General features: G+C 33.8%; 1 long non-coding RNA gene and 1 pseudogene across 2 annotated transcripts in view; both read left to right on the top strand.

Moving 5' to 3' along the window:
- LOC143238596 (transcriptional enhancer factor TEF-1-like) overlaps positions 1-22,565 on the top strand; it is an 85,212-nt pseudogene that overhangs the window by 16,085 nt on the left and 46,562 nt on the right. The gene's annotated exons all lie outside the window — the stretch shown is intronic.
- Positions 9,153-20,629, top strand: LOC143238600 (uncharacterized). Its single transcript, XR_013020664.1, has 3 exons — positions 9,153-9,396; positions 14,422-14,785; positions 17,912-20,629. It is a non-coding gene; the product is annotated as an uncharacterized LOC143238600 (long non-coding RNA).

Genomic DNA, 22,565 nt, shown 5'->3' with positions numbered 1-22,565 from the left:
TGTTCTTTACTTCAATTATTTGAACACTTATTTTTTTTTTTTTTTTGATGCTAACCTTCGATTTTATATTGTGAAAGTAAAGCTACACAAGAGGCAGTCATTACCGCGGAAAATCTAATCCTAGATTTTGTTGTTCTAAATATGTAAACTTACTGCTAACCCAACTGGTATTGACTGCTATGGTTTATAAAAAATTACAGTTTTTTAATATCGATTGTATATAAACAGTTTTTCAATTATTTGTATTAATGTACTGTGATGTTTAATTAAGTTATGTTATATATTTTTAATATTTGTTATTGTTGTTCGTCAATGATGAAGTTTGAATGCTCTGGAGTTTTTGAAGATTTAATAAGTTGGTTTGTTTTGTAAATGTCGCTCGAAGCTACACGAGGTTTATCTGCGCTAGCCGTCCCTAATTTAGCGGTGTAGGACTAGAGGGAAGGCAGCTACTCACCGCCACCTCGTAGGTTATTCTTTTAACAACGAATAGTGGGGATTGACCGTTAAATTACAATGCGTCCACGGCTGAAAGGGCGAACATGTTTGGTACGATGGAGATTCGAATCCGCGATCCTCAGATTGTGAATCGAGCGCCTTAACCACCAGGCCATGCCGGGCCGGAATGATAATATGTATTACTTTGATGCTACTGTTCTATATTGGACTTTGACTTTAAATAAATCTACGTATTTTAAAAGTAAAGATAAAAACCAGATTATAAATCGATGACAGTTCGACGTTTTGTAACTGATATTAACCTCCGGTCAGAAGAATCTTGCTCTTTTGAATAAAGCTAGAAACTAACCTGGGACGAAATATAGTTAATTAAGAGTACTGTTTCTTATGGTATCAGTTTAAAAAAAGTCAGAATACACTGTTTCATTAGCTCGCCCTCACTGTTAACGATATATTCGACCATAAACTCAATATCTTGCGAAGTTCGGCTACTTTAGTAGATTTTGAGGTTAGTAGTGTTTTTTTTGTTTGTTTTTTTTAATTTCCCGCAAAGCTACTCCAGGGCTATCTGCTCTAGTCGTTTCTAATTTGCCTGGCATGGCCAAGCGCGTAAGGCGTGCGACTCGTAATCCGAGGGTCGCGGGTTCGCGCCCGCGTCGTCTAAACATGCTCGTCCTCCCAGCCGTGGGAGCGTATAATGTGACGGTCAATCCCACTATTCGTTGGTAAAAGAGTAGCCCAAGAGTTGGCGGTGGGTGGTGATGACTAGCTGCGTTCCCTCTAGTCTTACACTGCTAAATTAGGGACGGCTAACACAGATAGCCCTCGAGTAGCTTTGTGCGAAATTCCACACACAAACAAACCGTTTCTAATTTTGCAGTGTAAGGCTAGATTAAAGGCAGCTAGTCATCACCACCCACTCACAACTCTTGGGCTACTATTTTATCAACGAATAGTGGGATTGACTGCACATTATAACGCCCCCATGGCTAAAAAGGCGAGCATGTTTGGTGCGACGGGGATTTGAATCCGAGACCCTCAGTTTACGAGTCAAACGCCTTAACACCTGGCCATGTTATAATTAAGCATTATGATAAATAATAACAATTAACTAATTAAATATAATAACAATAATGCATAGTTTAACGTCTTACCAAGTATTTAACCACTACTTCTAATGTAAGTAATGTTAAATAAATTATAAGGTATACCTTACATAGGAATACACAAATCCTAGTTATTAGCTGCAAAGACTGTCATAGATTTAAAGTGTTGAAAAATGTAAAAAAAAAAAAAAGATTTATCCATCTTATTTTAGTCAATTAATTATCTTTTATGATTATTGTGAGTTGTGCAAACTATTCCTGCCATAATTTTGGCCATGAACACTCGTGCTAAGCGAATTTTTGGAAGCACACAAACAGAAATGACGAAATTTATTTTAAAATTAAGATAGTTTTAATTAGTAATATTAACGAACACCAGGTGTTGCAGTAAGAAAAGAGCGCAATTATTCATTATGGGCGTGTTGTGATAATAATAATAGCAATCCTAAAACGCCCTACTGATAATATGCAAAGATATTGTAACCAGTAGAATCTTAAACCATGCTCATTTTTACTTTGAAGTTGTGTGTTGAAACAAAGTGTAAACAATGACAAGGTATTTATATTTATTCCATGAATTCATCTTGGAAGCTTCTATTTCTCTGCAGCCAACGATACAATTGACAAAGTTTGTGAAATCGCGCCAAGCAGCCAACGACTACGTTTACTGGCTAACTTCAAAACTTTTCCCTTTATCATCATTCGCGTGGGCTACAGCTCCAGGTGATAAGCGCGTCGTATACATTTGTTTGGCGGATGTTACGTAGACGTTTACTCCACCCTTGCGCAGTAGAAAGGCGCACTAGCGATATGCGTTGTACAGATTCTTTGTGCCATTCTTCGCATACCAAGTAGACGCTTGGTCTTGTGGCTAGTGGAGTTCAAGCCGTCCAAAATCCAATCAACTTTGTTTCGTGTAGCTGAAAACTTTCACCTGTGAGTACATTGTTTATAATTCTCTGTTGTGCGTTCCTAGAATTGCTAATTTTTTTGTATAAATAAACTGAAAACTTCCATTTAGCGTGCACTCTACGACTCAAATCCCTCACATATTTCAAGCGTTCCTCTCCTGAATCCCGGTTTAGATGTGGCCAAACCAGCTAAAAAATGGACTTTGACTTTTTCGTTGCTTGTATTACTAGTTTGTACTGCATGGTTCAAATTTGCATTAAATGATGTCTGTCGTACTTTTAAGAAAAATTTGTTAGTAATATACATGAAGTTGCTAGTGTCTTTACTGTCATAATTCAGCTGTACGTGCAGGGTCCCGCGTTGAGTGTTCGTGAGTGACGCCTAGTCGCCCCGTTTTATAACGGCCTTTTAGATTTGTCTCTCTGGTCCAGCTGCCCCTGGCGTTTTTCTGTTTAATTACAATTAAAATGTTTGACGTGAAGCATAGGCTTCATTCTGTTGAAACAAATGCCCATGTATTTATTATTATTTAAGTTTAAAAAGTATTTTAAAGATGTCATCATCAAATAATTGACAGTATAAAAATATATTAGACAGAAACTTATCAGTAGCAAATGATTTGTTCTTTGCGATTATTTTTAGTCGCTTGTTAAATACTGCCCACCTACAGAAATCTAAGAAAATTACTAACCTTTGGAATAAACAAATATTATATTTTATAATATTTATTCAAAACAAATAATTTCGTGCCGCGTGAAAATATTCAAATCACAACAAACAAACGCTTAACATAAAGTATCGGCATATGTTTATCCATCGAGCAACGAGTTATCGTTAGTCAACACGTCGTTACGAAATTGTTCTCTGGTTTAGTTTGATGCTGTCAGATCAGGATAAAAAATTCTTGTGTTGACGAAACGCATTTTTGTTTCAAATGTGTCATTTAAAGCGACCAAACTTTTATTGTTTTAATCGAGAACTCCCGATACTGTGCCCTCTTTATGTAAGACGTGTTAGAACGGAGAATTTCGTCGTATAACATTCGTGGTTAAAATCATATCTTCAAAAGCAATATTTTAAACATTTTATGTAATGCCCTAAAAATTACTTAAATTATATTATGCTTACATCAATAGGATAACTTTAATATATTTCTAATTAATTACAATTTTCGACTTGTGCAATATTTCTCATTTCTCAGCGTATACCTTAAATTACGCGAACACCGAACTTAATAGTCATTAATACCGGTTAAATCGATTGTTATGTACTTTACATACTTAATACACGTTTCGACAAGGAAATTCGGTAACTTTGTTGCAATTACGTACAGAGAAAGTTGACACAAATTCATTCACATGTTTAATACAGTAACATTGGATTATCTGACTTGTATTACTTTCATCAGGAAATGCATCATATATGAACAATCGGCCGAATATATTTAGACGCGTAACACTATACAACTGTGTGGTTATAGAAAAATATATAACATAATTGTAATGAGTTAAATCGGTTGAATAAAACCACCACTAGTGAAAAGTGACCAGCTGCTGTAATCAAACTGATCGTTAATTGACGAAAGGCGATCACGGGTGAATTTTAGTATTTGAATTTTCTCACATTAAGTAGAAATTGTGTTATGGTAACTGAATAAATGGATTAGTTTGTGCGTCGTATTAAGCTTTTTTGGGGTACCAGGAGTTCCATTTGCGCATGTGTACTGCCTTAAAGTTATATCATTTCTCTTCACATCCTTCCTGTTTCTTTTATTCATTAGGACCTTTTGATTGTATTGTAGTTAATACTAGCTGCCACAATTTATTTTCAAACAGGTCTTAAGTGTTCTGGGTAGAAACGTGAGTTAACGAAGACGTCCTTTCAAGTTAGATAAACACTTAAAACAGACAGAGAAACATTAAAATATACGTCGGCTCATCCCTGGCTGTTGAATGTAACAGATACGTTCAGAGAGGCTTAAAATAGTACGAGAAGCGTCACCAAGTGTGTGAGCTTGTTGAAATATAGGTCTCGAAGTTTGTTTCCCTCCCCGCTTTCTTTTTAACTTTCACACCGCGGTCTTCACTCGAACTCTCCTTCACCGTGATGTCCAAAGCGCCTTCAAACCGATCAAAATCTCATGGACTGATAATAAAAAATTCATTGGATCAGAATACGAAGTCTTCTCAAGTGTTGTAACGAACAATAAGCCCAACTTATAAATATTTATTCAGAAAGTCTGAAGAGTACAGACTAACCCAAAAATGTACCCCAAATACGAAATATCGATACTCTGTTGTTGTTTTGAATTGAGCACAAAGCTACTCAATGGGCTATCTGTGCTCTGCCCACCACGGGTATCGAAAACTGGTTTTTAGCGTTGTAAGTCCTCAGACATACCGCTGAGCCACTGAGGGGCTCGATACCCTGGAGTTAGATTTCTGTACGGTGTTTTTTGTTTCGTGACTTAACTAGCTGTGGAGACCGATATTATTTACGATTTGTATCAAAATTACCTTATTTCCTATTGATCAATCTGTACCAATTATTTTTGTTTAAAGAGTCAACAACGATATAAAGATATTACTAAATAAGGGCGTAATATAAGAGCTTGAAAATAATGTTAAATATAAGACATTAAGAATACTAAACAAATATCTGGTTAATGGAAATACTGTTTTTGGTGATGTGTTTAATTCACACAGTTTTATCCTTGTTTAATTGTTACTTCGTTGTGAAAATGTTCATCGTAACGCCACATACAATATTGTGACATTCAGCATCAACAAAGCCGTTTTTTGTGTTTTTTTCGCGTGTGAAATGTAATATCGTTTGTTATTATTACACAACAACTTGTTCAGTGCTTTTCTTACGTTGAATGAATATATAACTTGACTTTATCTTAAAGAAAAAGTTTATTTCGAACCGATAACACTATTTATTCGTGTTCGTCACTGAGGCGTTACTTAGTCGCTTAAAAGATTAAGGCCCACAAGCGCGGGAATTTTCGGCTTTTCAGTATGATAACGATTGTGCTTTTTTTATTCTGATTTTTCAAAACAGCAACTGGGGATTCGATGCGACGCTCCTGGGTTTTTATATAAACGATTGCTACGCCCAGGTACATTATACCTTAAGACATTAGAATCAGTGCTTAATGATCAACAGGAAGGTTTTGGATTTTAAACTTTTAAAAAAATCAGCTTTGACCTTCTGATCTGTATTTGGTGTACTTTTTGTGTAATTTCACAGAGTTTTATAGTTATTTATTTATTTAAACCTATTACAAAATATACATTTTATCAAATAAGAACGTACGTAAACAAATTTTAATAAAAATAGATCTACATAATGAAAGCATTTTCAGAATAACAGTCAAACTAAAGGTTTTTAATAAACAATCTACGTAATAATAGACGTTTTTAATAAACAGTCTACGTAATAATAGACGTTTTTAATAAACAGTTTTTAATAAAAAGTTTTTAATAAATAAAACAGTATATGTAATGATAGAAGTTTTTAATAAATAAAACAGTATATGTAATGATAGAAGTTTTAATAAATAAAACAGTATATGTAATGATAGAAGTTTTTAATAAATAAAACAGTCTATGTAATGATAGAAGTTTTTAATAAATAAAACAGTCTATGTAATGATAGAAGTTTTTAATAAATAAAAGAGTATATGTAATGATAGAAGTTTTAATAAATAAAACAGTCTATGTAATGATAAATAAATAAAACAGATATGTAATGATAGAAGTTTATAATAAATAAAACAGTCTATGTAATGATAGAAGTTTTTAATAATAAAACAGTAAAACAGTCTATGTAATGATAGAAGTTTTTAATAAATAAAACAGTATATGTAATGATAGAAGTTTATAATAAATAAAACAGTATATGTAATGATACAAGTTTTTAATAAATAAAACAGTCTATGTAATGATAGAAGTTTTTAATAAATAAAACAGTATATGTAATGATAGAAGTTTTTAATAAATAAAACAGTATATGTAATGATAGAAGTTTATAATAAATAAAACAGTCTATGTAATGATAGAAGTTTTTAATAAATAAAACAGTATATGTAATGATAGAAGTTTTTAATAAATAAAACAGTCTATGTAATGATAGAAGTTTTTAATAAATAAAACAGTATATGTAATGATAGAAGTTTTTAATAAAGTGAACAGTCTACGTTATGATAGAAGTTTTTAATAAATAAAACAGTATATGTAATGATAGAAGTTTTTAATAAATAAAACAGTATATGTAATGATAGAAGTTTTTAATAAATAAAACAGTATATGTAATGATAGAAGTTTTTAATAAATAAAACAGTATATGTAATGATAGAAGTTTTTAATAAATAAAACAGTATATGTAATGATAGAAGTTTTTAATAAATAAAACAGTCTATGTAATGATAGAAGTTTTAATAAATAAAACAGTATATGTAATGATAGAAGTTTTAATAAATAAAACAGTCTATGTAATGATAGAAGTTTTAATAAATAAAACAGTATATGTAATGATAGAAGTTTTAATAAATAAAACAGTCTATGTAATGATAGAAGTTTTTAATAAATAAAACAGTATATGTAATGATAGAAGTTTTTAATAAATAAAACAGTATATGTAATGATAGAAGTTTTTAATAAATAAAACAGTATATGTAATGATAGAAGTTTATAATAAATAAAACAGTATATGTAATGATAGAAGTTTTAATAAATAAAACAGTATATGTAATGATAGAAGTTTTAATAAATAAAACAGTATATGTAATGATAGAAGTTTTTAATAAATAAAACAGTCTATGTAATGATAGAAGTTTTTAATAAATAAAACAGTCTATGTAATGATAGAAGTTTTTAATAAATAAAACAGTCTATGTAATGATAGAAGTTTTTAATAAATAAAACAGTCTATGTAATGATAGAAGTTTTTAATAAATAAAACAGTCTATGTAATGATAGAAGTTTTTAATAAATAAAACAGTATATGTAATGATAGAAGTTTTTAATAAATAAAACAGTATATGTAATGATAGAAGTTTTTAATAAATAAAACAGTATATGTAATGATAGAAGTTTTTAATAAATAAAACAGTCTATGTAATGATAGAAGTTTTTAATAAATAAAACAGTATATGTAATGATAGAAGTTTTAATAAATAAAACAGTCTATGTAATGATAGAAGTTTTAATAAATAAAACAGTCTATGTAATGATAGAAGTTTTTAATAAATAAAACAGTCTATGTAATGATAGAAGTTTTTAATAAATAAAACAGTATATGTAATGATAGAAGTTTTTAATGAACAATTATGATAGAAGTTTTTAATAAACTAAACAGTCTACGTAATGATAGAAGTTTTTAATAAACTAAACAGTCTACGTTATGATAGTTTTAATTGACTAAATAATTTAGGTAACGATAAAGGTTTTTAATAAACTAAACAGTCTACGTTATGATAGAAGTTTTTAATAAATAAAACAGTATATGTAATGATAGAAGTTTTTAATAAATAAAACAGTCTATGTAATGATAGAAGTTTTTAATAAATAAAACAGTATATGTAATGATAGAAGTTTTTAATAAATAAAACAGTATATGTAATGATAGAAGTTTTTAATAAATAAAACAGTCTATGTAATGATAGAAGTTTTTAATGAACAATTATGATAGAAGTTTTTAATAAACTAAACAGTCTACGTAATGATAGAAGTTTTTAATAAACTAAACAGTCTACGTAATGATTGAAGTTTTTAATAAAGTGAACAGTCTACGTTATGATAGAAGTTTTTAATAAAGTGAACAGTCTACGTTATGATAGAAGTTTTTAATAAAGTGAACAGTCTACGTTATTTTTCGGTACTTCTATTCCACTTTTCTGGCTTGTCAATAAAACGTTATGGAGTTTTGTAGAATTGCGTTAACACTCAACTGATGAAGTTGAAATGCCATCACAAAAGCTAACAAATCTCATGTTTTGCCACAAATTAAAACTACCCTGAACTAATTTGGCGCCGAGAAATCTCAGATTTAACTGCTTTAAACCCCAGGAGATGAACTTTACCATACCCTGAAGGTGGGGGATTATGGGGCGGGCCTAGAATGACTAACGATAAGATTATAATTTAAACTTTCAAAGGCAACTAAATAATAGGAGAAAAAATTGCTCTGAGAGAAAGAGGCACAAGGGGAGTTCCATTCAAAAGTTCAACTCGTTAAGTGAACTACACAACATACAGGAATATCCTGTTTGGAGATAATGCTGGTGCTCGAGTGGTGAATCAACTTCTGGTTTTATTGGTGGCTCTACATTTGTTGTCGGAAATGCATGTTCTTGTTTTTCCATTTTTTTTAAATGATTAACCGGCATTCATTACCATTTCCCACTTTTTTTGACAAAATTTTAAAGGAAATGACAAAATACTGGAAGTGGAACATTTAAAGCCACAAACGCCCTATGAAACTTTGAAACTCATATTTTTTATACTAGAAATGTTAAAATAATGAGCATCACGGAGTTTAATATATGGTTATTTTTAACTAAAGTTTTTATTCAAATATATATATATATAGGGTAAAAATAAACGTTTTTACCATATTTATCATAGTACTTGTTTAAATTTACTTTGTAACCACTCAAATCCGAACTTATTTTACATCAAAGGAAATGACGTCATTACTCCCTTCTGGTTTCTTTTCACAACCTTTATCAGCTTTACAAAGTCCAGCCTTTGCTCTTTTCGCTATCTCCTTATTCCGTGTTGTCAACTTGCCAAGACGATACCTGTGTGGTGCCTCTGCAGGGGGGAAGAGAAGCTAGACAGGTTCGAGAGATGAGTACCTCTCCCAGCAACTCCACCAAGGCCACCTCAGGTTAGGGCGGCAACTCGGATCTCAGGTGCTATTGTGTTTTAACTGCTTGTAGTATGGGGGGGAGGGGGTGTGACAGATGTGGTCGCTGGTCTTGCACTCCACTTTCGTTGTGCACCATCTATAGTCCCACGTGTTCCTGTGCACGTGTAGGGAGCGTTAACTGAACCATAGTTGTTATGTAAATATTCGAGGGGTTTACTAGTTAGGCAGCCACGTTTTTCTTGTATCATAGTTAAAACAAAGACACTGTTTTAATGCGTGGGTATTATTCATTTAATAGTTCACGGACAGTCGTTCCTGATATTATGTACGGACCTCTTTCTTATTGTTGTATTGAACTAGATGAATTGTACTCGTTTTCACGTACTCGAAGTTAATGTACAAACAAATAAAACAGCAAATGACGTTTGAATGAAAGTTAACTACTTCGCTAAAGAGTTGAAATAATTATTCGCCAACGACAATTTTGAAACGGCGTGTTATGTAACGAATACAGTGAATGTAGTGAAACGTATTTGAGAATACATATTTTTACCCTTTATGATAAAGCTCTTTTATTAATATATATAAGTTCACGTCTTGTGTTATGCTTTCTCCACAGACACAAATTAAATTGCCTTCAAACAGCATTAGTCAAAAATAACAAAATATTATGGGCAGATAATCCAACCAGCATTTTACTTTCTGAAAACTGATAACAAGAAAAGGAAATCTGACTGGTATTACACTTTTATGTATTAAAATCTTAATAAGTTAGAATGATTGCTTTTGACCAAACGTTGGTGTGAATAAACAAAGACAAGGGTTTCAGTCTTGTTATGTTTCGTACAGTGCATCTCAAAGATTTGGATTCGCGTTGTTTAAAAGCTATATGATTGGCTGAAAATTGCTTCTTCCCTTAGTACATGTTCAAGTGGGTAACAGAAAGGGACAAAGTAGATCACTAGAAGATACAGTATTTTCCTATTAATGTGACATCTAGGAGCAGCTGCTCATTTGTCATATCGCGTTTCAGGCTAATTTTAGTAAGAGCCATAGAAAGAGAGTTCCAGTTGGCAAACACTTAGCAAAGGACGCAGTAATGGATTTGTAAACATGATAGAATGAGACGGAGAGCTGCAGAAGTTTTTCTCTCCATAAAAACGTTGTTTATTAAGCTTGTTTTTTGTTTTTGTTTTTTAGGAACTACTGAAATTTTCAGACCTAACGTTTAATTTTAGCCTGATTTCACCAAGTCCCGCTAGTCTTCTTAAGAAACCTTGAAGGTTGACGCTCCTTTCGCAACACCCTTTTAATGATAGGCTCTATATATCAGCCGCCAAGAGTAGTCGAACACAACTTCCAGAACTGAAGTTTTGTTGTCTCAACAGAATATTGAACTTCCTTCACCTTAGGACTAAGTTTTGAACGAAAATTGTGTTACAGTATTGAAAAGTATTTAAAATAATTGGCAAATAATGCGTGTATTCTTTAATCTTAAGAAAACACATCGTAAGTTAAAGCCAAGTGAATACCATTAGCTACCACACTTTTGAAATGATAGAATGGAAGTCGTCTAACCGATCGTTTAACAAGTTCGCTGTCTCTTACAGACTTATAAAAAGTATTTTTGTAAATGAGTGAGCCCATGTAATTTAAATACGGTATTTCTAAAACAACAACAACATTGAAATACAGAGGTACGTTATTGAGTTCGTTATATTAAAACAAATTTGAACAAGGATGTCAGCAAAATGCATGACAGCTCCATCCGATATAATGTCACGGTGAAACTAAATGTATCAGAACTACATTTTGACATTTTATGGCGTTTCTTGCGTTGCCACTGAAGATTGATCATTTTTCGGAAAGGTGTGTGATAGCCCTTTTCGACTAAAACATTCAAATCGTCATATCATGAAGATGTGATAAAATCGGGGATATTCATTGTATTTTATGGCATTGGAAAACAAAGGGATATAGATTAGCTTAGGATATCTGAACCATACAGACAGAAACCTTGCAACAAGTCGAATTCCAGCTGTGATAAGCAAATTGTGGTCTGGGAATCCACGACCACAAAGATTAGTGGAAAAAGCCGTTCACGTTCCCCAAGCAACAGTATACAATTCAATCGAGAAGGACGTATGGCTGGAAAGACGACACAAGCTGCTTCCATGGCATACACAGGAAAGGAACACCAACTGGAGAAAACTGTATAGTACCTAATTGAGGAAAAATGTTTTTTTCGTGGCAACACTCGACGAAACGTAAGTATACCTTAACAAATGCGGAAAGTCTTCTGCTAGTCAGTGCACGAAACAAATGTCCAAAAGTGTTAAACTGTATTTTACGAAATGTTTTTTCTGAGGAATTCATTATTATCTCTAGATATTGCGCCAAGACAATTTAGAGATAAGAAGACAGGATAAAAAGGTGAAAATAAATTATGTTTATTAGCAGACCAGTGTTTAGAGCTACTTGTACCACACAGATGTACCGGATTTATAAGAAAATGGGGCTATTGGGGGTAAGGGTTCACCTAGCTAATGCTTCCTGTCTTAACCACCCGTTCAACTGCCGCGTGTCTAAAACAAATGGGGAATGAAACTAGTATTGGTACTATTTCTCACGAAGACATGCCGATCAAGTCACCAAATGCAATGCCTCTGAATATTTTATGCGATCGGACGGGTGCTGGGAAAAAAATTGTTTTCGTACACTAGATAAATTATGGAAAGGAAGCAAAGAGGAGTGATATACTTTGAACATGACAATCTTACGCCGAAGTCTTTTGCAGTGAAAACAAACTACCCTGCAATATACTAGCAAATTTCACGATCGACAAGTAGAGCATCACTGAGCGTGGTAACATGGGCTGTAATGACCTGTTGAGGCTCCAAAACCCTTTTGCACACATAACGTACTTAACCTTTGTGTGTTATAACACGTGTTTAGTGCAAAAATATTTCTAATAGTTAAACTTGTTTATATTTAGACCGGTATTTATATTTCATACTGGAATATAAAGAAACGCTGGATGTCAAAGCTAAACATTTACTTTTAAAATAAAGAATTTTCTTACTAAGTTTATTTTATCTAGAACCACATAAAAACGTTATTTTCCACTGTCACTGTTGACATATTTTGTAAATCTATAACGTCACATTTTCACATTCTAGTATTCTTCTCAACACCATTTTAAATACGCCTACACACGTACAGACAGATGCCCTTTTTTCTTCGTGTGCTAGTGAGGCAATCCCGCGGTAAATATGAGGGCTCATATTGTTAAAAACTGAGGCTCGATACTTGTGGTGGGTAGAGCACAGACAGCCTATTGTATTGATTTGTGTGTTTTTTCTTATTTCAAAGCCATATTGGGCTATCTGCTGAGTCCAGCGAGGGCAATCGAACCCCTGATTTTAGCGTTGTAAATCTGTAGACTTACCACTGTAACAGCGGGGGACATGTAGCTTTGTATTTGGCAACAAACAAACAAAAATTTCTGGTGAATTTTAGGTTCTGACGAGAAGAACTCAAGGATGTTTTCAATATTTATTCAGTTGAACGTCGCTGTGGGCCTAGCGTGTCGTGGTGGTTAGGACAATCAACTTGCAATTTATGAGGCGCAAATTCGAATCTCGTCACCGACCTTGCTCGTCCTTTCAGATGAGAGGACCTTAACACGTGACGTTCACTATTCTCACTATTCGTTCGTAAGGAACAACCCAAGAGTTGGCGGTGGGTAGTGTTGAATAGACGCCTTTCCTCTCATTTATGATTTGAATTGGGAACGGTTAACGCAAACAGCTCGCGAAATACAACAACCATCGTTAGATTCTGGAAAAGGACGTACTACGTAAATACAGAAATTAGCAATAGTTTCCTATATCAGTACGTTACATCGTATAACATTTAAATAATGGTGTTTACTAGTTGTCGGGTCATTATTTTTATTTTAATAACGAGAGAAAATGTCTGACTTCGCACGGGTTATTAGATTGATGTAATTAGCAAGTATATAAGATGTCGAAAGATTTGTAAGGCAAGATTTTCCCTTAGTGAAATCATGTTGACTGTTTAATAAAATTCCAAATTTTATTAAATAACTTTACAAAGCATCGTTTAACAGATTCTACAAAAAAAAAAATATTTTCCCACAACTGATGCAAGACTAATGGATCTATAATTATTGTCCCGAGGAGTCACATTCGCTAACTTCCAATCCTCTGATACCTACCCACTATTTAAGAACTGATAAAACAAAGGAGTAAGTGACTCATTTGTCCAATCTTTAATCTCCTTCAAAACCCTTGGGGAAATATTCTCTAGCTCAGGAGACTTATTAATTTTTAAACTTCCCAAATTTTTTCTAACCAGCCCAGCCATCTTGTTTGATCTGACTTACATTTCTCAACAAATGTTTTTTTTTTTCTCAGTTTCTTCTTTATACCTATCAATTCATACTTTCAGTACATAGACTAAGAGTAATATTAGATTATACTTGTGTTGCTAAGCAACAAGACATACAAAGCATTGTTAGAACCCATTGTTAACAAAATGCACTATGGGGCGCGCATGTGCGCATGCACGGGGATAACATAATTAATAATATCCAGGTGCCCACCCTCAGGATACACTAAGTATGGGTGCAAATGTCATGTTTCTAGGTTTTTCTTTGATAGATTGTTTCTAGGTTCTTTCCTCTTGGAGCTATGGCGGTCACACAAGCACGCCCTTTTATTATTATAGATATATGAGATAATCAAATGACAACTAAATATTTCGTTTGATAATTGTTAAGGATAGCTCTTGAAAAGCAACATTTATCTACGAAATTTAAAAATAGGAACACGAGTCGTTAGTTTTGATAACAGCTCGATTAAATGATGACTACGTTCAAAGAAGAAAAATCGGAGAGTGATTATTTTCTAAAGAGACAGTTGTCAGTAATGAAATATTTTAAAGAAAATGACAATAGTATAGTAAGCTGATAAAGATGGTAATTTTCTAGATGTCCGTGATGTGTGATAATGATTTGTTTTTCTTATTTTTGAATTTCGCGCAGAGCTACATGTGGGCTATCTGCGCTAGTCGTCTCTAATTTAGCAGTGTAAAACTAAAGGAAAGGCAGCTAGTCATCATCATCCAGCGCCAGCTCTTAGGCTACTCTTTTACCAACGAATAGTGGGATTGACAGTTATATTATAACGCCCCTACAGCTGAAAAGAAGCATATTTGGTGTGACGGAGATTCGGACCTGTGACCCTCAGATTACGAGCCTAGCGCCCTAACCACCTGGCCATTCCAGGTCAAGAGTGATAATGGATTAATGGATTACTTTTAGTAATAAATAGATAAAGATGAATATTATCCAACACGTTGATACCAAAGTGGTCCTGCATTTATAGAAAATTTCTAGCCACGTAGTGGTAAGTGGATAAAGATAGCTATTCTATAATATTTTGATATTAGGTTATCCTGGATCAATATAGTATTTTTTAATCATACAGTAGTATTGTTTGTTTGTTTATACTTAAGCACAAAGCAGTACAATGGGCTATTTGTGCTCTGGTAACCACGGGTGTTGAAACTTGGTTTCTAGCGTTGTAAGTCCTCAGACATACCGCTGTGCTACTGGGGGCGATACAATAGCAAATAATATAAAAATGTGTACTGATAACAGACCTGATATCAAGAATGCCGATGTCACGACATACGTGTTCAATTGAACAACATAATTGGGGACCAACTTTTTCGGCAGTAGAAAACGTTTTTCAAAGATACTGACAGCAGAACAGCCCTAATTCACTTCGTGATCAATGGATGGGGAATTCAGCCATTCAAAAACTGATCACAGATGACAAAGTCCTCTTTGTAACACGTAGCGAAAAAGTTACGAAATTACAAAAGACACCAATAAATAATTGTCTGATTTAGAATAACACCAGGAAGGAGCAAATGCAAAGTATCTACTTCACTTCCAATGCTGTAAAGTTTGGAAGAAGGACACTAATGTGTTTCTGCTCTGTCTAGCTTTCAATGATGTCATTTAGTCTGAGAACACTGAACTGTTTCTACTCTGTCTAGCTTTCAATGATGTCATTTAGTCTGAAGACACAGATGTGTTTCTGTTCCGTCTTGCTTTCAATGATGTCATTGTGATATATGGAATCATCACTCTCATGAGATTCACCAACATCTACGTAGTCTCTAGTGTCTGTGATTTAGGTGTGTGCATGGGAATATTTGGACTTTCACGGATTGTGATTTTATTTAAAAGATTAATGCTCTAAAAGTACAGGGTGTTTGGAAAATCACTGTGCACTTATATATTTATTAACAGACATGTTTCAATAAAGAATACAGAGGTAAATATGAATGACAATTATAAACAATGTTGAAAGTGACCCCTGCTGGCATCAATACAGGCTTGGATACTTCTTATTTTGTTTTTAAACATCGCTGCTTTCAAAACTGCTCAATGACTTTCCGAACACCTTGTATATGAAAAGGACAAATCAGTACAAGATATCTTTTATAAAGTTGTCAAGGACTGGAATTTTTCTTTTTTCAATTCTTTTGTACAAACGGGAAAGTTTACCTGTCACTTGTGTGCGAATCAAAATGAAAGGTTTTTGGTATTAGTTATCCTACATTGTGGATGGTAAAATTTAGTCACTGACACCAGTTATCCTGCAGCGGGGAGGATAATATTGAGTATCATCAGCTATCCTCTGTGTTGATTTTCTGTTTAAGCATGCACACAGAGCCAACTGTCAAACAGCTCTACGGAACAAGTGCTTGGACGTAGTCTGGACGTAGCCAAGATGAACTCACTGTAGATTGGATGGATGGCCCTCCAGTACCTGAAACACTACTGGAAGTTCTGGCTTTTAAGGGTATAAGATCCTTATCAGCTAATTTACTCTTCATACATGAAAAATGGCATGAAGTGCTCAGTCATGTGCAAACTCAAGACTTGTGTAAATCAAGAAAGTGACTGATATCGGTGTTTCAAGTGACAATGGACTTGACGAAGTCGAATTCTAATAGAAATACAAAGAAGATCAAGTTGTGAGTCAAAGGAAATTTATGGTAGCATTGTTCATCTTCAGAAGTACATAATTATGGTTTCGTTACCTTACAAATTTCAGAACCTGCGATCTGCTTCATATACGCCAGTCTTTAATCACAGCAATTGTGTGATATTGCTTCTAAAAATTCTCTGTTCCTCTGAAACAAATCCAGTAAATAAAAAGGAAAAATTGTTTTGATATGAAAAAATAGCTCTTATTAGTTTTGTCCCAGTTGTTACTTAAAATTGATTTTCAATTCTCTACTCATGAAGATTATTTGTGTGGTACTTAATTGGTTTTGCCCAGCTATGCCAGGTAGTTAGGGTGCTCTACTTGTAATCTGGGGATCGCGGGTTCGAATCCCCGTCACATCAAACATGCTTGTCCTTTCAGCCGTTGGAGGGGTGTAAAATAACGACCAATTCCACTGTTCATTCGTAAAATAGTAGCTCAAGAGTTGCTAGTCAGTGGTAGTGACTTCCTTCTAGTCTCACACTGTTAAATTAGGGACGACTAGCGCAGATAGCTCTCGTGTAGCTTTACACGAAATTCTAAAAACAAACTTTCTACTTTTTCATCATCAGTGAAGGGGGCGTATCTTAAGGTGAATTTTTTCATACATTCTTATCATACACAGCTACAGAATGATTAAAAATGCGTTTTTATAGATGCTTTTTTTGCTTGAAGATTATATATAGGAGTTTTTATATTTCTTTAAAACAACAACAAAAAATCGAGTGCTCCGCTATGTTTTTTGTAAAAGGACACATTATACCTATGTTATATAGAAAATAACCAAACCAGGTGTATCATAATTGCACGTATAACTTGCAGGTCTAATGGAACTGAAGTATAATGTGGTTTCAGGTTCGACGATCATTACAGTCATTATGCATGAACTAACTGATTTAAAATTACGTTAGTTTATCATTACAAGTAGCAGATATCTTTCTACAAGAAGTGACGGGTATATATGTGTATATTGTTCTAACAATCATATATATTGTGAAGTGACTTATTTTGCATTTAACAAGTGATGAGCTCGTATTACATCGTACATTAAGGAATGCAAATAAAGTGTTAGATGTATTCCAGAACAAACATATACGATAAACTAAAGGTAATGTGGTCGTGACGCACGTCAACTAAACGTAAAATGGGTTTGACGAACGTGAAGTAAAGGTGAACTGGGCGTAACGTACTTGAAGTAAACATAAAATGAACGTGAAGAACGTGAACTAAACGTAAAGTGGGCGTGAAGAACGTGAACTAAACGTAAAAGTGGGTGTGACTTCCGTGATCCTACAATAATATGACTACTTCTATTAATTTTCTTTTTGAATAATAATAAACAAGTTGCTGTATTCTATTAATATGAATATTCATATTATTATTGATTATTTGTATTTGTCAGAATAAAAATAACCGGTTAAGAGATGCTGATTCCTTAATGGCCCGATTTATTGTTTGTTTGTTTAGGATTTTGCGCAAAGCTACTCGATGGCTATCTGCGCTAGCCGTTCCTAATTTAACAGTGTAAGGCTAGAGGGAAGGCAGCTAGTCATCACCACCTACCGCCAATTCTTGGGCTACTCTTTTACCAACGAATAGTGGGATTGACCGTCACATTATAACGCCCCCACGGTTGAAAAGGCCAGCATATTTGGTATGATGGGGATTCGAACACGCGACTTTCAAATTACGAGTCGAGTGCCTTAACCACCTGGCCATGCCGGACCTAGATCATAGGAACTACTTTACTTTGTAACTTACACAATATGTTTGTGTAATAATTTTGTGATAACTGAATATATCATAGGTTCGCGTATTTTAACATTTAGTATATACTTCCTGCTATATATATGTAGAGATGACTGACTGTATATGTATAATGAAGAAATTTGAGGAGTCAGAAAATAAAAATTTGATATTCATCTGGTAGTATTTAAGTTCACATTTGTGAACCTAAAATGTTTAGTAACGACTGTTTGTTCAGCAACATTTTTACTATAAAGGAGCCGTTGTTTAGTTACAATCTGAATCAGCATGTCTCTGAATATAATTTCAAAACAAAGGGAACTAGAAAATTAATGATTGGTCCCTGTTGTCGGAAATAAGTTATATTTTGAGTATTTTGGTCTTAGAATTAGAATATATACATAACTATATATATATATATATATAGAAATGGGAAGAGCTGAGAAGGTTCGCCTTCTCATACAATCAACTGTGTATATTGTATGGTGGGAGTGTAATGTGAAACAAACTGGCTGTGGGTCACTAGCGTATACGGAAATCTAGCAGCTGCTCTCGAGGCTGAAATAGCCTAGGCAAGCGTCGCCACAATGGATGAGAAGCCTATTGTGTCTGTCCTCCGGCTGGTACTGCTTAATGGAGAAGAAAGGCCTCGTGCGCAGAAGGCAGATCACGTCATGTCCGAGAAGGGAATGTTCGTCAAGTCCGAAACTTCTTTCCAAAAACTCACGACCATGAACTTCCTTTCACCCTGTATAGATCGTATTTCTCTAGGAAAGTTCCCAAAAACCTGGCTCATAGAACCGGAAATCCTGGGCCACTTTGGATGGTTTTTGTCTTGGTGTCCAGGCAACATGTACCAAAGTTAGATTGACTGGTAGTGAGATCCAAACGCAAACGAACATGAAAACACATCATAATATTAAATTGAACATTCAATATGGATCATCACAAAGGCGTAATAACGGTAAATCGAGTTATTATTTCTGTGTCAAGTTTCACATTTCATTTTATCTAATTTCTCTATACTGTGTTTCATTTAACGTTAAACTAGGCCTCGTTTTTGTCGAAGGTTATAATGAAGTTTATTAAACTAGGCCTTATTGTCGAATGTTATACTGAAGTGTGTTAAACTAGGCCTTTTCCTTTTTGTCGAAGGTTATAATGAAGTGTTGGTGACCTTTATCTCTATGTCATTATAAACGTCTTACTTAGATGTAACATTTTGATTCAGCATAGGTAGAAAAGTGTAGTTTGCACTGACTCGTGATAAAGAGTCGTCGAATTTGGCGAGTGGTCGCGTACAGTTGTTTTGCATTTATTATGCGGGGTTCTTGTTACGCGTAGCGTGTACTAAGAAAACGACGGGCAACGGCCCTTAATTAGCGAACATATGCGAACACTCGAGGATGTACACATTGCTGTGTCATGCATGTGGGAGTCATTTATTAGTCATCGTACACATATATAATTTCAGCAGTCTTACTAATCTGTGTAAGATGTATAAAATGAATGTATAGTATTTGCTAAAATGAGTTCAATATTAATATAAATTGCTAACTCGCTTGCTGGTTCTCTCATCAATTCTTTTGAATGATATTAATGTTAATTCAAGTAGAATAATAATAAAATAATATAAATAAATAAACAGTGTTAAAATAAAAATAAAACAATGTGGTGTTAATAATTATTGCCTAAAAATCACATTTGTAATTTTTGTAAATAAAGTTGATAATAATTACAGTTCACTTGCTTAGTTTGGTTCACACCAGAACAGTTTAAGAAAACCTGTGACATCAGAATAACGTCTAGACCACTACGACGACTGTCATATCCCAACCGACGTGATAAAGCCTGATCTTATAATGTATTTGTCTTTTACCAACGGTTCTTTAAAATTACAGTTGATGATTAGCAGTTCCTTGTCAGTAAAATCTGTAAAAAAAGTGAGCCGGTCAGTTAGACCAGAGCTAAAGATAAAGTAAGGAAACCAGTGTTGGCTATCGTAGTAAAGCAATTTAAAATTGTTAATATTGAAGAGCCACCTGGTGTCGAAATGAATAAATGTTTGTTGTAGATCTTGTGTAGGCTATTTAGAGTCTCGTATATGTGTGTTCCTATTATGAATTTCACTTGTTTGCATGATTTTGTTATACATATATCTAACTATTATCTCTTGTCATTAAAGGAACACATGTTTATCAAAACAGGAAATAAAATCACTTTTAACGAGTTTATTTAATCATTTTTATCTGGTTAAACAAACAAAATCTATAAAAAGAATGAAACTTATAATAACTGTATGCTGACAGAACTGAAAGATTAAAAATGCATTCTTAAGACTGTTGGTAAGGGTATTAAAACTTTAATTAAAATAAAATACAAAACAACGTTTCGACCTTCTAAGGTCATCTTTGTTAACCTGTAGGTGATCTAAGAAGGACGAAACGTTGTTCTGTACTTTATTTTAATTAAAGTTTTAATACCCATACCAGCCGCCTTTAGAATACGTTTTTACTTCAGGTGAGGTTCTCGTCATCATGGTGAAAGATTAAAAATAAGAAATGAACCTAGTAACGAGCATATCTAATTAAATATAGTTTTTGTTTACTTTTCTATGAGGTATAGGTAGTCTTGACAGTTGCCAGTTTGGAGTGCATTTTGTGGTACAGTCAGAGAATATTCACATGGGGTACTTAAATATAAAGCCTAAAACACGGAATAGCTTACACTGTTGTCTGTAACAAACATTTGGTACTATTATTACATATAATAAAGGACAACATCTAAAACCAAAAACCAGGAACTGTAATTTCTCTATTCATTTTCCGGCGCCATGTTTATCTCAGTGGCGACGGCTTAAGTGGTCTCATGGCTTGTCCTTTGTCGACTTTTACTAGTCACTCTTTGATATACGGTATAATTCATTCGAAATTAATCAGCAAACGGTTCCCACACGTACCTCCCAGACACACTAAATGACTGTAGCAGTCATCACCCAAAGGGTAAAATTGTCTACAAACTTGTCGAATCATCTTCCTGTCAGCTGTTTGGAATGTACGGTGATGTTACAGTGTTTTCTATGATGTTATCACTGGACGGTTCTTGGATGATTGTTACAAGTCGTTTCCAAGCTCGTATGGCATATTTGGTTAAACTGGGTTAACAGAAGATCTAACCTTTTCAAAGGAAGTTTTCAGTGATAGGTACGACCATACATACACCCACGACTTTTTAAGTTGACTGAACTTCCAGTGTGAATCCCGCACATAAAAAATAATAATCCAGCACAGTCGTTTCGCCCAACTGAGTATATATGACAGCGCTTGTATTAGTGATTAATAACACAGACAGTGACAATCAGAGCTGACGGGAATCAACCTTGAGATACAAGTGATAGAGGGTAGAGCTCGTGGTTCCAGTTTCTCGAAGTAGAGCCCCCCTTTCCATTTCCGCCGTGGCACTCCCCATACGTCACTCTTCTATCGTGGTTTTAGTTTTTTGTTGCTTACAGAATTAAAACAGGTCGCTAGAACCGGTTTTTTTTATTGACAGGTAGTTAGCTCATCTGTAAAAAAAATAAATAAATAAAATATCCAGGATATTGCAAACCACTGTGTCTGATAAATTTTCAAACCCGAAAAGAATTTCGGAAGTTGAGCATTTCCTGAACCCGAAGAAGTAACGTGCATACTCATTAGGTCAAGCTAGTCATTGTAGACTTCATTTATCTTTCTTGTCAACATTTCTTTGCCGTGTTCCGTTTCTCTCCAGATAATTATAATTGAGTCGGAACTTACCTTTGTGTGTGTAAAAGAAAACAGCTCTGCTAGTTTCTAACCTTATCCAGGTAAATAATGTTGTTGGTTTATATTGTATTACAGACCAATAATATTTTGGGTTTATGTTGTGTTATGAATTACCGTAGCTGTTATCGTGCTATTTTAATATGAGTATATAATACTGATTTGTTTTGAAAAGGTAAAAACAACTCTGCTGTTTATTTGTATTTTAATTTATCCAGGTAAACAATGTTGCTGTTTATATCGTGTTATAGAGCTGTTGTTTTCTTGTCTTGATACCAGTATATATTACTGTGTTGTTGGTTAATATAATGTTACATAAGGTGATATCAGTATATATTACTGTGTTGTTGGTTAATATAATGTTACATAAGGTGATATCAGTATATATTACTGTGTTGTTGGTTAATATAATGTTACATAAGGTGATATCAGTATATATTACTGTGTTGTTGGTTAATATAATGTTACATAAGGTGATATCAGTATATATTACTGTGTTGTTGGTTAATATAATGTTACATAAGGTGATATCAGTATATATTACTGTGTTGTTGGTTAATATAATGTTACAT

Source organism: Tachypleus tridentatus, chromosome 13 (assembly GCF_004210375.1).
Source record: "Tachypleus tridentatus isolate NWPU-2018 chromosome 13, ASM421037v1, whole genome shotgun sequence".
Classification (NCBI taxonomy): Eukaryota; Metazoa; Arthropoda; class Merostomata; order Xiphosura; family Limulidae; genus Tachypleus; species Tachypleus tridentatus.
Note: the sequence above shows the minus strand (reverse complement) of the source record. Positions and strands in the feature narration are given on the sequence as shown.